General features: G+C 43.2%; 1 protein-coding gene across 1 annotated transcript in view; it reads left to right on the forward strand.

Annotated features, from left to right (window-relative positions):
• BAALC (BAALC, MAP3K1 and KLF4 binding) overlaps nt 1–9,639 on the forward strand; it is a 43,614-nt gene extending 33,975 nt beyond the window's left edge. The window contains exon 3 of the mRNA XM_006028518.3: nt 9,614–9,639. The gene's annotated coding sequence lies outside the window, so the exon portion shown is untranslated. The remainder of the gene's footprint in view (nt 1–9,613) is intronic.
• The last annotated feature ends 344 nt before the right edge of the window (nt 9,640–9,983 follow it).

Raw genomic sequence — 9,983 nt, forward strand, 5'->3', positions numbered from 1 at the left:
CCCGGCGGCTGCTCACGGCCAACGGGCTGCCTGTGCCTGCTCAGGACAGCCCCGCGCGGGCTGTGAGCGGCTGCAGCAGGGAGCCGGCCACAGGTTGGGCGAGGGGCCGCTTTTCCCCCGCGCTCAGCACCAGCTCCTTCCCTGCCGCGGAGCAGGGGTCAGCCGTGCGCTGCCCCGCGCCTGTACCGCGGGGCTGGGAGGGCGCTGGGAGTGAGTGGGAGGGGGGCACAGGGCCAGAGCCAGCAGGACCTAGAGCAGGGTGTCAGGAGTACAGGGTCCCGGCCGGCAGGGGCTCTATGGAGCGGGGCCAGCTCCCCCCTCTCCCTGCTGGTGCAGCCCAGCCCTGCTCCACAGACCCCTGCCAGCCTACGCCCCACTTTGGGTCCCACCAGTGCTGGCCTTAGGACACTGGTGCCAAGACATTGGGACATTGGTCCCAAGATGGTGACCAGGAAGCGGGGCACCTGTCAAGGGGCGGGGCTACCCATGCGCTCTCAACAGCTTGTCCAAACTGGGTAAGTGGCCCTCTGCCCAAAATAATTGCCTGCCCCTGTACTAGGGGGGTCTACTTCTATATTATTCAGTTTAAGATCAAAGCAAGAACAAATACAAATTTATTGAGATGTACCCTCATTTGCTAGATAATTTATACATTTTAAAAACACCACAAACTAGGCAAGAACATTGAAAAGAGATTGTTTCATGGGTCCTGTAGTCATTATAGTCAAGTGTACATCTCTTATTCAGATTTGTAAAAAAAAATCTAGCCTTCTTGAATGTTTTGACATTGCCTCCAGTATTTCACTGTCAGTTATTTCTACTTTTAAGTTAATATTACCACCCCTGAGTAGATGTGTGAAATAAGAGAGAGACATTACTGGGAATGGCTAACAAACAGCAACAGTTGCAGAAGAAACCATAATTTGGATAGTGAAACATTAAGATTCTTACGAAGGAAAGAGGGTCATTACCACCTGTAGATTAAAGAGAAATTAGCAGGAATCAGGTAGATTATATGATGATTATATAATGATTCATGAAGGAAAGTGACTCCCTCACCGCTAGAAGTGACTCTATCACCGAATAGAAATGTTGCTGCTGCTGCCAGGCCGTTGGTTTTAAAGTTTGGGTTGAGCAAGAATGAAAGCAGGAGTGCAACTGCACCACTGCATGCCCCCTAGATCAGACCCGGACCATGCAGTACCTCTCATGACACCTTAAATCCAAGCTTCACTAAAAACTGGTTATACTCATGTTTACTAACATGCCTATTATCAGGCATTCCTATGTCAGGTATACTAAGTTTGATTACAAAATATTGAAAAACATTTGAAATGCATATTTTCTAGTAAGGCTATCTCTGAGATGTGAGAACAACAAGCTAGAACAGTGGATGCCAAACTTTTCAGCAGGTGTACCACAAATTAACCCCATGCCCTCCCTGAGTGCCACTCCAATTCCCTCTTCCTGTCCAATCTGCTACTCTACCTTCTGCTTTCTGTCCTGCGCTCTCTGCCTGATCTCTGCTTTCTGTTTTCTGTCTTGGTTGCCATTGTGCTGCTTGTTCCTTCTCAATCTGTGTCAGGCACAGAAGCCACCCGTGCCACTTATGGAATACATGCCACAATTTGGACACTTTTGGACTAGGATATAAACCTACACTTATTTTACTCCAGGAGGCACTTTTTCCTGTTCCACCAATGTGATCTCTTTTGCTTGATTTGGCCCATATTTCTGGCATTTACAATTTGCCTCGACAGATTGTGCTGTTCATCACTGATCATTTGACACCAGTATAAAACATCTCTGGCCCTCCTCTTAGATTTTCTTTAAACTAGATAATCTTCATATATTTCTTTTTAATATATGTTTCTATAGTACCTTAAGCATCATTATTCTGGTGTGCCTTAAACAAAAGTACATCTAGTACTGTTACTGCGTTCTTAAATTGCTGATAGGGCCTGGGCATATGCCATGTGAACATCCTTGTGATAATAACATTAATTTACATACAGGTTTCCCTCACAGCAGTAAGTCAGTAAGTCTGGAAATCACAGTCTACATTCCATCTGAGGCCAGATCTGATTTTTGGTTTTATTTCTAGATTGACACACACCTAACCTAATTTTGCCCTGAACTTTGCTACTTTCGTTAAAAGTTCTAGAAAGTATGTTTCCAACCACCAAATATCTTCCAGATTTGCATTCAATTTTCAAATTTTTCATTTGTAGCTGAAAAAATAATTTCTGAATTTATGAAGGATGCTGTAGCAATTGCAGTAAGCAGTTGCTGGTCAATGTCAGCTCACACTGGCTTTCATAAGTAAGGATATTAAATTGTGTATAGCTGTGAAATAGGCCAGAGCCTCTTTCTCTATTTGAACATATTGATACCCAGTTTGTTAGCACCTATGATGTCTAAGTCACTATCTCCTGTTTTGACTGTACCATTGGAATAAGACTATTTCAAAACCTTCCTTGGAAACCTCCATGGACAATTTTGGTTCAGACTTACCATATCTTGTAACTCTTTGATGAACTCCTTCAGGTTCTCAAAATTTTTCACTAAGACTTCTCCTTCTCAGGGACTCTCTCGCTATCAAGGATGATTGTCTTCTATGACTGTCTTATCTGTGTGTCCAAAGATGGCTGATGAAGCCTATTTAGGATTGACAGACTCTACTGCAGCTTGGACATGTGTTTCCATGTGGGATGGGAGGCACTGGATTCTTGATTTGGTCCATGACATGCTGTTTCTGCTGCTCCTGCTTTTCTATCCCCTGCTGTTGTCAGGAGGTGTCAAAGTCCTGAGATCCCTGCAGCAGACTTTCTCCATTTGGGGCAGTCCTGGGCAATAGTCTCCCAAGAGTTGATATCAATGTTGCATTTTTTAAGTTGGCCTTAGGGATGTCCATGAAGCACTTTGTCTGCCCTCCTCCTGAGCATACATCTTGGCTGAGCTGGGAGAATAAAACTTGTTTTGTGAGTCTGGAGTTGGACATCCAGATGACATGGCTGACCCAACGAAGTTCATTCTTAATGGCAAAACCAACTCCATGAAGTCACCATTCTCCTTCCTATTTACCCTTCCAGAAGAAGGTATAGCCACCTCCATGTTTTTTGAGCTGCCCCTCTCCCGCTTGCTGGGTCTTGCTCAGTGCAGCTACATTGATATTGTGTCACCTGAGTTCTTGGGCCACAATTTACAGTGGCAGATTAAGTTTTATTGGGGCCCTGGGCAAGCAGAAAATTGGAGGCCCACCCCCCAGGTCAGAGCAGGTTCCCTCTGCGCCTGCCAAGGGGCTGCTGCTGGGCCTGTCCGGCCTCCTCGGCACATCCAAAGTGAACCAGGGGGCACAAACGCTGCTGAGATGAAGGCGGTCCCGGCCCCAGCCTGGCCCCTCCTCTTGGCAGGTGTCGTGCAGCCACAGCTGCAGTCCCCCAGCGCCGTGGGATAGGCCTGGGCTAGGGCTGGCTTGTGATGGGGCGCAAGCTCTGCCCCCAGCTGCCCACTCGCTCCTCTGCCGGCCCCTCTGCTGGCCTGGGCGGGGCTGTACCATCCTGTCCCACTGGCGCTGGTGCCAACAGCTGCCCGCAGACAGCAGGGAGTGGGAGCAGGGCCGCCCATGGAGCTTCCTGGCAGCAGACAGCCCTAGGAAGCCACCACCACTTGGAGGGAGCCCCACTCCCATCCCTAGCCCCTGGCCCTGGCCCAGCTGGAGGGGAGGAGCACATGCTGGCTGCCCCGGATGCCTGTGGCCAGGATGCCCACCCAGGCTGTTCTGCCCCTGACACCCCAGCAGGCCCCTGATTGGCAAAGGCCCCTGGGCCTGGACCTTGCAGACCCATGCATTAATCTGCCCCTGACGATTTACATTAAGATTTACATCCCATGTTAATGGGAAAACTTTGCACAGCAGCTCTCAGATGATTCGTTTGGCTGCTAGATTAAGCACAAATTATCCTGCATAGTTTACCATTCCAAGGAATCTGTACCCTTTCTTTGTCTGTAGAGGTAGGCATGTTGGTAATGGCCTGAACTTGACTGTAATCTGCAATAAGACAAGGACGCAAATATGTTCCATAAACCCTTTAAAAAAAAAGTAAGTGAATTCATTTGGTCACATTTTCATTTCCAATTGTTCTCTTTCCATGAACAGTGGAATCATCTAGTCTACTGCCACAAATATTAATGAAAAAATTTCAACATTTGCACCAGAAGTGCTTGTGCCTGTCCTCAATGAGGCAACAGAAATAAATCCATGTGACTAATTGACCAATTATAACTAAAAGCACACCTTGAATGAAGATTATTCAGGCTAGATTGTGATCTGGACTCCATAATTTCATAAGAGAATACGAGAAGCAAGAATTCCCCCGAGACTCCTACACAAATTACCCAGATTCTAAGAAAAGGTCTGTGTCAGAGTTTTTGAAGAGAAGGATAGAGGGGGGGGGAGGCTTTCATTTTATAAATATTCAGGGGGTTAAACACATTTTTCCAAGGCATGGTAACTGGTCAGTAGGCATATTTTCCAGGTTCTGGACTAAATAAAAAAAATAGATACAGGTCTTTGCGGTGTATCAAATGTTATTTTGCTGTTCTGTGATTGTGATTACCTGAACATCTGTACTCTAATGCATTATTATATTTTTGTATTGATCTGCAGAAAAATTGTGCCTACATCTCTAAATCGCTACCTGAAACAATCCTTGATTTCTCTAGGGTGCTTCACTCCTGCAATAGATTAGAGTCTTGCCTCTGTGTATAACAGCCTGTGCCAGGGGGCCTTTAACTCCTGCTACTTGAGAGGTGGGGAGCCAGCATCAAGGACTGCAATTAAGTAGGTGGCTGGGCAGGGGCCAGCTGCAGAGCTACATACAGCCAGGGAAACCCACAAGGGATTAAGGAGCAGCAGGGGAGAAGGCAGTGGTAGCAGGGCCAGATTAACCCTTTAGTGGGTCCTAGCCAAACAAACTCATGGGCCCCCAGCTGAAGTTGAAATTTTTATATTACTTTTTTTTCACTTGATAATTCTAATATGTAAAATAAGCACAACTGGGCCCCTTCTTCAGTTAGGGCCCTAGGCATGTGCATAGTTTGCCTGTGTTAATCCAGCCCTGAGTGGTAGGGGCTCAGGGCTGCAACACCTGAGAGAAGGCTGAGGGCTAAGCCATATGACTCAAGTGGACAGAGCTCCAGCCTACTAAAAGCATGGCTCCTGAGCCCAATGTTGCCAGGTGTATAGTAATTATCATATTAGTATGATAATTTTGACCCTTGTACAATATATGATCAATAGTAAAAGTGTTCAAAATACATAATAATTTTCAAGGCTGCTAATTAATGCTGCATATGCAAAATCCAAGTCACTGTCAGAGACTCTTAACTGATTTTTGGGTTTGCTGTCAGCACTTCCTTATGATTGCTTGCTTTAAAATAATAAACCCCCCCCCCTTCAATTTTGATGACCCAGTTGTCACTCACTGGGAGTCACAGTGAGCAATATACAGTAAATAAGATGATTTATTTGCATATGGTTTCAGTGTACGATAGTTTTTCAGCAAATACAATAATTTAAGCTTCCAATATGATAATTTCATATTTAAGACCTGGCAATGCTGCCTGAGCCAGGGGGTGCAGTCTGGTCCCGGTTTGTATTGTGGACAGAATGCCTGCTGGCCTGGATGGCAACAGAGGGGAGCCCAGGCAGCGCTGGGACCTGGGGACGCTGAAAGTGGTAGTAATTACAGATCCTGGAAACCCCCGGAGGGGATTTAACAGGGTATTGTACCTGGTACAGAGTAACACTGAAGGACTGGGAGTGCCTGACAGGGGTGGTATAGAGGCCACAGGTCAGAGTGGAGAGGCTAAGGCTCAAATAGAGAGCCCTTCCAGGATCAGAGACCCAGGAAGATGCATGGGGACTAAAGCCAAACCATTGAGAGACTGTAAGCAGCCTTGCCTGGGGTCAGGAAGGCCGGTGGGGGCTGGGCTGAACAGTGAGCAGCCTTGCCTTGGGTCAGGGGTAGCAGGGGCTAGGACAGTGGTCTCCAACCTTTTTAAGGAGGAGATCACCTTTGGCATTTAAAAGCAATCCAAGATCTACCATGCGCCACAAATTCAGCCCTTGTGGCAATTAGGGCCAGGTGAGGTTGGAGCCCCAGGGTGAGAGAAATTGTGTGCAGTGGGGTCAGAATACCAACTCATGCATGCCACGTCAAGCCCAAGGAGGAGCGGAGAACCAGAAGGAGCACCCACTGGAGCTCATCAGCCTCTGAGGGCTGCCTCCTCCTGCTGTTATCTTTAACATCCAGGTGTGGCAGAAGCAGAAGCAGGGTGAGATCCTGAGACGCTGAAGTGGGTGATCTGGGCAGGATTAAGGCCAGCACCAGGGAATGTCAGGGCTACCTTTGGGATGCATCCTGCTACACAGCCCCATCTGGCTCCTGCCTTAACTCTTTCTTACTTTTCTAGGCCCAAATATTGTTTTACTGTCTCCATTCATGTTTACTGCACATTTAAATTCAGTATCATATTAAATTATTAATCGTTTGCTAGTAATAGAGGTTTATGCCTTCTTATGGAGCTTCATTAAAAACATACTAGTAAAATAGGGCCAGGTCTAACACTAGCATGCAAAGCAATCACTGGACACCTTCCTAGCTCAGAGGATTGTAATTTTTTAAATCCTTTTGTCTGCTGTCGTTCAGGCAGTTTGCAAGTTCAGTGACATTGCTAATCTCAAAGCCAGTTTGAATAATTTAACGAGTAATATTTCCGAAGACATCCATTCAAATGGCTTACTAAATGCAGATTATCACACCTGCCAGGTAGCTGGGCTTGGTCACAACAAACTAGACCGCCTGGCTTTTTTAAAGCTTCCCTTGATCAACGCAGGCTCTGGCAATGTTTCTTTTCTTGGCCTTCCTGGCACAACTCTCTGGGCACAATCTCTCTGTCTGCTAACCCTTCATGGAAATAGGACCTTGTAGCCCAGCAGACCTGAGACCCATGTTGGCACCTCTACCCTAGGGCTCCCAGTAGCTTACTCAACTTTTCCCAGAGCTCTGAATTTGTGCGCTCTGAGTTTACAGTTTGCATATTTAAACACATGCAGTAGTGGCAGGAAACAGACCGCTACACTCTTAAATGTAGAATCACTTTTGTTTACTTTAGGTGAAACAAGAAATATACAGATCTAGACAAAGCACTAAAGGCTTACAAACAGCTCTCTGTCTCCATTTTTTCTTCACTTTGGAGCATTCTTTGGGCTTACATTGTAGTCCTCTAGTCTAAGGAGCCCTGATATCACAACTCTACAGCTGCTCAGAAGAATCGCACAAACTTAAACTTCTTAATTGTTATATAAAACATGTTGATAGAACACAAACTATTGAAACTACTTTTAAAACCACGTGACTATGTTGATTTTTGTTGCAGCTTGATTAAAGTAATGAAGTTTCAACTCATTATCACACCTGGTAGAAAAAATGTTGTTTTGTGTTACTGAAATGGTTTCTTCCATGACTATTTTAATATCTTAATTAACCCACAATATTTTGTCCAGTTCTTCCATTTTTTTTAAAGTATTTGAGGAAAAATATAAGGATTACTACAGTTTTATGTCCTACCGCAGGATTTACTGGTGCCATCTCCTGGCTAATCTACAACACCTGCTTTTTAAACAAAATTATGACTGGTGTCTATTAATAACCACAGGGACAGGAACATTATGAGCTTTAAGACTTAATTAGTGAACTTCAAAATTGTTATAGGTAAATCCATATTATATAAATTAAATTCTCCAAGAGTTTAGTACAGTACTTCAGTACAAAGATAATTATTCAGTTTTTTACTTGTGCTAAGTGAAGAAATTCAAGCCCAGGATGAAATCGATCTTGTTCAGAAGACCAACATAAGACCTATGTATCACTTAAACTTCACCTAAGCTCCATTTTGACAATTTAAATTTGAGTTTACATTAGTGGGCTTTGAATAGGTCCTTCAAAGAGAATGATCTTTTTTCATCCCCTCTACTCCATGCATCAAATGCATGTCAGGTGCTACATTGCTTAAGCTCTCTATGGTATAGATTTAGTGTCATTTTGTGAAGTACTGCCAGGGATAAATTAAAAAAAATACCTTTACCTTGGGCCCCAGTGTAGCAAAGAACTTTAGTCTAAAACTTAAGTGCTTCACAGAATAGTGATGGAAGTATTCACATATTTAACTTTGCATACTAGAGCCCTCAGAACCCAAAGCATTTAAATCATAACGCTGAGACTCTCCATGTTTTGGATTCTTTGGATAGTTTGCTTAGGAATTAGACTGTGATGAAAACAGAATGTTGAGGGTGGTGGTGGTGTGATAATGGTATATAATCTGTTTTTTTTTCCTATGGCACAATCATCTATTAGAAACACAAGACTCCTACAGAAAATAAAGAGATACTATTTAGCCTCACACTTGGTTTTAGTAATTTAACTTTCATACAAAAATCCCTTTTGAAAAGGAACGATCAAATCCGTTACATGTATTACAAAAAACATACTGCAGGAATCCTAAATTGCTCTGGTAACGGAGTGTAAAACAGTTCTTAAAATGGGTCTGCTGCCTACAAGATGGAAACAATTGTTCGTTGGCCAGTTAACCAATTCACTCTGCTCTGGCTGCTGAATTTACCAGTTTGTCACTTAGTTTTGTAAATGGCAAATGAGACCTCTCAGACAACCCAAACAGAAATGAATTTCACTAGTATAAAACTAATAAAACGGCACTGAACAAAAAAAGAAGGAAAAAAAGTACAAGAATACAAGGTAAAAATGTTTTTACTAAATTCCCTTTGTTTGCCTTCTGTCTGGGATTGCATAACAACACTGGTTGTTTTACAAGTCTTTTTCCAATGTGAATGTTTAAGAGTGTAGTAGTAGTAGACATCTGTCTGTCTTGTGAGACAACAGAATTACAACAAGTGAGATATCAGCTGGTTGAACATAACCCTCGCTTGAAAATAAAGTGAAGCTGGAGTGACTTCTCCAGGGCACAAAAACCTGGGCATTGTATATGGAGACACTGAGCTGCCCACAAACCAGTATCCCCCTCTTAGCCTTGCTAGTTCCAAACATATTGGCACCTATCTTAAGGGTGTAACTAACAGAAACAGTAATGAAATCTCATTGCCCTAAGTCCCCACATAACTAAACCAAACCAGTTCTGTGGTTCTTGGAAGGTTTAACACTGGCAAAGATCTGGTCCCAAGTAAGATTCTTATCTTTTCAATTAGATGCGTAATTTGGGCTTTTTAGACTATGTAATGCCAATATTCCTTTCCCTTACATAACACTTCTAACATTTTTTTACCCCAGCTATATTCAAATGCTTATTAACACTTTGATTCTTCAGTGGCAACCTCTAAGAATTCTGCAGTGTCTGGTTAGGATAGTTACAACAGAGCAATACATAAACTACAGAAAGTTACTGAATAACTTACTGAATATCAATATTCAATACTGAATAACTAATTCACTGAATATCAATATATTTATACTAAAATTAGAACATGCACTTTATATACAGTTTTGATTATCTGTAATGTTTATTATCACCCTAGGAGTCAACAGGTCTGTACAAGCAAAGCTGAAGCCTCTCTAGCTTCATTGGAGACTCTGAACAAGTGTAATGAATTTCAGTATCAAAGCTGAAGTCTGAGGCCCTTCACTGCTGAGAAGATGAGAGATGCTGAATGCAATTGACCATTTAATAGTGGAAGTAACTATAAACAAATTCAAATGAAAATAATGACAACATCAGCACAAAAATAAAAGATGGCACAATGTTGAAGAATATAGGGTTATATCAATTTTAATTCTAATCTAAGCAACAGCATTAGGACTTCAGAATAAACAACGTATTATAAATGTCAGTCTGAACCTTTATTAAAACTATAAAGACATTTCAAGCCAATGGACTTTTGATTCATA

Source organism: Alligator sinensis, unplaced genomic scaffold, assembly GCF_000455745.1.
Source record: "Alligator sinensis unplaced genomic scaffold, ASM45574v1 scaffold1115_1, whole genome shotgun sequence".
Classification (NCBI taxonomy): Eukaryota; Metazoa; Chordata; order Crocodylia; family Alligatoridae; genus Alligator; species Alligator sinensis.